Here is a 6,000-nt window from a genome sequence, read left to right as displayed (position 1 = left end):
AATTTTCTGGGGCAATGACGTCATGGTTATTTGTGCTCAATTGTCGACAACCTTCATTGTATTACTGGGACGTCATTGCACCAGACAATTTCGGCGCCCGGGAATTTTGAATATCGCGTGTTGAGACACGGCTGTTTTTATTCGTTTCACTTTAAGTTTGTTTAAAATAAAACCATGTGATTCGTGCTTGATAATAACTTTCCTAACATAAAAAGGCATAATGTTGTGATTGTCTGAGACTTCCTTTAATCAATCCATCAATAAACAAGTTTTGGTTAACTTAAAATGGCATTTCATGATCCACAGCCTCATCCCCCACTTTTCTCAAAATAAAGTTGAGATATTTATACCACTGAAAGCTCTAGCTACTATGTACAAAAAAATTCTTGCAGATTAATTTGTTTAGCAAAAATATCGTCAAATTTGCGTTCTGGTACACAACACTGGCCTATGGAGCAGTGTAATAAACACAAATATCATGCATAACTTGCAAACGCAAAATCGGAATCAACTGAAATAGATACAAAACTACATTACTCGATGAACAACGACCCCTCCCCCCATACATTTTTCCATAGGGACTGTTCCCACCTAGTAATCATAATAGAAGAAAAATGAGGCAATAATTTCCCTGTGCATCGTCTTTTTAGTCTTTTGATTGATTGAGGTGAGTAGATCCATTCGTATTTTATTGGTCGTATTAGGGCATTAAAGAAACATAAAAAGGCCTACCTGATATGCTCAACAGAAACAGTAGTACCCATCGCAGTCTACTGACTCTATCCATTAACTGTCGCTGACGATGAAGCAATATCATCATTCACTGAAAATAATACGAGAAATTGACATGAAATAAGAATTCCCTTTCTTATTTCTCGGCCCAGGGCTAAGATTAAAATTGTTCACTTGATTTGTTGCCGTGCGTGGCCTTTCTAATCTCTCTCTTTCTTCAATAATGTTTCCTTCTTTTCTCGCCATACAGAACATGCTTATGATTTAGTAAACATGGTAAAGGATTGCTCTAAACAGGATTGCATTACCATATTATCTCAAAGTATGTATAACCTGAAAAACTCTGAAAGTATCTACCTATCGGTGACACAATTAATACGTACTCACACAAATAATTCCATGGTAACCACTATTGCCACAGATGGTTGCCCGGGATGGTTGATTAAAATGAGAGTTACGCATCATGAACCAGAGCTAATCAATTAAAACCAGGGGTCGCGGACTGCGCTAAATTTTGAAGAATCAAACGAAATAAGAAATTAAAATAATAATTAAAAAAACACATTAAAGGCTTAATGTACGATTTCCTTCAAATTTTAAATTTGTCATTATATACTCAAAATGCTGATAATAATACTAGTAATAATGATCGGGAATGGTTTCTGCCAATTTTGAGCTGAAATAACGAGGTAACGTGAAAGAAACACTGCTTGTTAGTTTGGCCGTCTAACACGCAGTTCTATGGGCGGACATAAAGTCATAATTTCTTGAATTATGACTTTATGTCGAACTTTGCTCTGTTTACCTACAAACACAACAAATTTGGCTGATTCCATTTAGGTGCAAGTTGTGACATGTGTAAACATTACAAATATGCAAAAAAATCAGGTTTGAAAAAAATTAACCAAATTCATCTTATAAGATCGTACATTATGACTTTGAGGTGGGTCGGAGGTGAGTATGACCTATCGGTGCTTGCACTTACTATTATTAAGACAACTAAAGCTGACACACAAGAAGAATGGTATGAGTTTTATCCCAAGGCTTGAGGTATTTCAGCCCCGTGTGCGTGATTTTTCTCGGGAGGGTAAAAACGTCGAAAAACGTTGTTTTGATATCGGCCTATTGGCCTTAAATCAAGAACCAAAAGACCTATGAAATTTATCAATGCGATTATTAATTGGTTTCCACGTACTTATTTTCTATAAGAACAATGTACTATTATAAAGAAGTACATTGCAGTTTTTTGTTTGTTTGTTTGTTTGTTTTGGTTTTTGTAGTTAAACGGCTAAAACTGGAAAAAGTATCAACAGGCTCTTGGCATCCACTCGCCACAACCCAACAGGGGCTGTTTTGTTAAAAAGTCTTAAAAAAAACCACATGATACTATATTCAATTTAAGGGGGAGGGCAGGGGTCCACAATTGAATATATGAATACAAACCCCACCCAAGTCCATACTTTGGCCAAATTGAGTTAAGCATGGGAAATTGTTGCTATACATAGGCCTGTCATATGTATGAAAGAACAACTCAAATTCATCCTCTGTGTCTATTGAGCATGTGAAAAATAGCATGTATGAAAGAACCAACCAATTCCATGATTTGAGTCTTGTAACACATTGATTGAAATCAAGTATGTATAAAAGTCCACTTGTAACACATTCATTGCTAGAGAGTGAAAAAAAAAAAAAAAATGGGTTTAATAAAGGAAAATGTGTGGTTTATATTACATGGCAGAATGCTTATCAACATTATACATACCTGTGTGCTTTATTTTGTATTATCTTACTAGTGGTAATCTCATTCCAACATCGTTGTCTTTGTATATGATTCAAAAAACCACCCAAGTCCAGCATTTACAATGAACCCCACGAAGTCCCTGAAATGCTAATCGTCATACCTAATACAGGTTAATCCACTCATTGCACGTAAAACTTACCATATTGACCAGGTAAATCTAACTGAAGGAATTAAAATGATACAGGTTTTTCTCTCAAAATCACTTCCCATGGACTTGGGTGGGTTTTGTATTCATGTATTCAGACCCCCTTTCAAAATCATGTGTTTACAAACGTTTTAGCTGAAAAGAACATTGCACGCCTAATAGTTCTCTTATTCAAATCAAATCAATAGGAAATCCAATGAGCAATCTGCAACTTTTGAATTATTTTGCATCTGCCTTGAGATTTTGGTCACCGTGTCAATTCTTGACCAATTTCAACAAATGAGGTCTTGAATCCGAGCTACAAGATGCAGCTCAGCTATTGGCTGCTGCTAATTATGACATACTTGTCTTTGTTTAGGATTATACAGGGGTGAAAATAACTGATACCTTCAGTCTTTTGCTACCTGAATTGCACTTGGCTGTATAACAAACTAATTAACTTGACAATTTCTTTGTTCCCAAAGGAACATTATTCTTTCCCTGTTCCTGAAACGACATGAATAATTGAGTAGACCTACTCACTAAAATGGGTGATGGGGATATATGCGGCCACATTGACTCCCATTTTTCAACTCCCTCTCACCCAATGACCCCCTTTTTTGTTTTCCTGTCAACAAAAGACCCCCTTTTTCAAACATTTTGGGTAAATTTCTGCTAATCTCTCACTGAATGACCCCGTTTTTTCCATTATATTTCTTGTATTATATCAACTATTATAATTTTTTGACTGATAATTTTTAATTTGCATCTTCCTTGAGTTTTTGGATCATTGTGTCGTTATTTCTTGAATAATTTCAACAAATGAGGTCTTACATGCGAGCTAAAAGATGCAGCTATTGACTGCTGGTTCAAATTATGACATATCTATCTTTGTTTAGGATATACAGGGGTGGACATAACTGCTACTTTAACTCATTACGCACTGTATAGCTCATTATCCCTTATACACAACATTAGTCAATTGAAATAATAAAATAACTGCAATGTATCTTTAGTTTCATCATAAGATTTATTCAAAATCATATTAACAAGAATTATACAACTAAATTGCACCTAATATAACATGACAGGTGATAAAAACGTAAGTTGGAGGGGAACATTTTTATTTATTTCATTGTCAGACCAGCTGACACAAAATAATATAAAATAAATTAATAATATAAATACATTGTGCATGGCATTCAAATGAGCTATTTCAGTTTAAATCCATACACCCCCTATCGAAGACACATTCTAAATCATCCACACAAGGAGTGTGAATTTCAAATGGGTATCCATTTGATATTTACACCCTTGCATTAGAGATTAAGGTCATGTCTTCCATCAGGGATGTATGGATTTCAACTAGAATAACTCAATCTTTTCAATCAGTTCAAAATTAACATGTAAAAAAGACAAATTTAAAATTACTGTTGAAATTGCTCAATATTATTGCTTTGGTGTCCTTCAAACTTGGTGCAACTTACTTCAACATAACTTTGGTATATCTGTCACATCTTACTAGTATCAGGTCAGTGATAAGTTATTATTTATTTTAATTTTACTTATTTACATTTTAATGTTTCAAATAGTAAAAGCAACAAAAAAAATTAAAATCAAAATCATACACACTTTGTTATAAACTGTGTATATACTTGTGTATGACATAGACTTGGGAGGACAGTGTAAGATTCATTAATCGAATCGGCTCTTGCATCTAAAATACATAATACCTCTGTAAAAGATGTTAGAAATATCTTCCACATGGGGAGTATGAATTTCAAATTGAATTGAACACAGGCAGCTCCATTTGAATTTCATACACCCACTGAAAATGGTTCAACCTGAATCTCCCAAAGAGGGAAGGGAAGTTTTTAAAAATTCCATTTGAAATTTATACTCCCTTTTGGAAGATTTTTCCAAAACTTTACATGGATTGATGTTGATGTGTATTTAGCTGGTCGCATATACATGGACTGATTGTCAAAACTCTCTGGCGACACCACCAACCTTAGAGGTCAAATGAGGTCTAAATGAATTTGATTCATATAAAACTTCTGACAAAATCGATTAAGAAGAAGATACTGTCTTGCATGTTGACAATAAATTATTTTGTTTTCACTATATACATATTTATCTAAAACCACTTAGTATTTACACATTGGCATTTAAACAAAAATTTACATTCCTAAAAATACATGTATATGCACCATAAAAAATCTTATCTACAACTAAAAATGAAGGTAATTATTTTGAGGACGGAATTCAGTTTCAAAAGTCACAACATCAATTTTATCTGACGTTGATGTGTGCATTTTACACAAAATCTACGCAATTCAATGTGTCATAATTATGTATATTTCAAAAAATACAAATAAAAATCTCAATTTTGTGTCCTTGTCCATTGGATTCACCATTACCCACTTTTGTCAATTACATACTATATTGGGATGTTCTAGTTGAAATCCATACACCCCTATGGAAGACATGGCCTTAATCTCCCCAACAGGGGGTATAGATTTCAAATGAAGTTACCTACTCAGGTAACATAGCATTACTGTTACTAAGCCTATAGAAATTGGGGGTGCAGCAGTCTTAAAGTGGACCTTTTGAGAATTTTTCCTTCCTTTACTGGAAAAAGTGGACCTATTGTGATTTTTTCCTTCAAAAAATTGTTGATTTTTAACGCCTTGGACCTTTTTATATTCGGATGGGTATTCTGCGAGTTCGTTGCATCCTCCACAATCCCCTAACTACAGCTTTGACTGTTGCTATGTTAAAACATAAATCATACAAATTTTAAAAAAATTACATGTTGCTTGAAGATTTAGCCCATTTTGAAAGGTCACACAGCTCTTGGATATATGAAAAGATGTGGCAAAATATATCTTGAAAAAGTATTTTTTTCAACATGTCATTACTGGAATTGCGATGTATCATACAACTGCATACAGTATGCACATAACCACAAAGCACAAAGAATCACAAAGATAATTATGACTACAAGAACAACACTGTCTAAGGCTATGAACTCAGGCCTTGCCGTCTAGATTTTAAAAGCGAGTGGTCAATCACTTGCTAGCACGGTGCTAGGCGAGCGGTCGAATCACTCTCACAGCAGAATCACTAGTATGTAGTGGTCGTATCACTCCAGTCTAAAAGATAATTCATACCAATATCACTCACTTACTTACGTTTTCAGGGATTAAGTAGGGATAACCATCAAAATTTCATGTTGCCCCTATTGCTACAAAAGATCATTTTCTGGATAGAACTCATCAATAGAAGTATTTTGGTGGTTAAATGGTCAAAATCGGTCAAAAACTTTTCGAATTATGAATTT

The sequence above is a fragment of the Amphiura filiformis genome, chromosome 12 (assembly GCF_039555335.1).
Source record: "Amphiura filiformis chromosome 12, Afil_fr2py, whole genome shotgun sequence".
NCBI lineage: Eukaryota > Metazoa > Echinodermata > Ophiuroidea > Amphilepidida > Amphiuridae > Amphiura > Amphiura filiformis.
Note: the sequence above shows the minus strand (reverse complement) of the source record.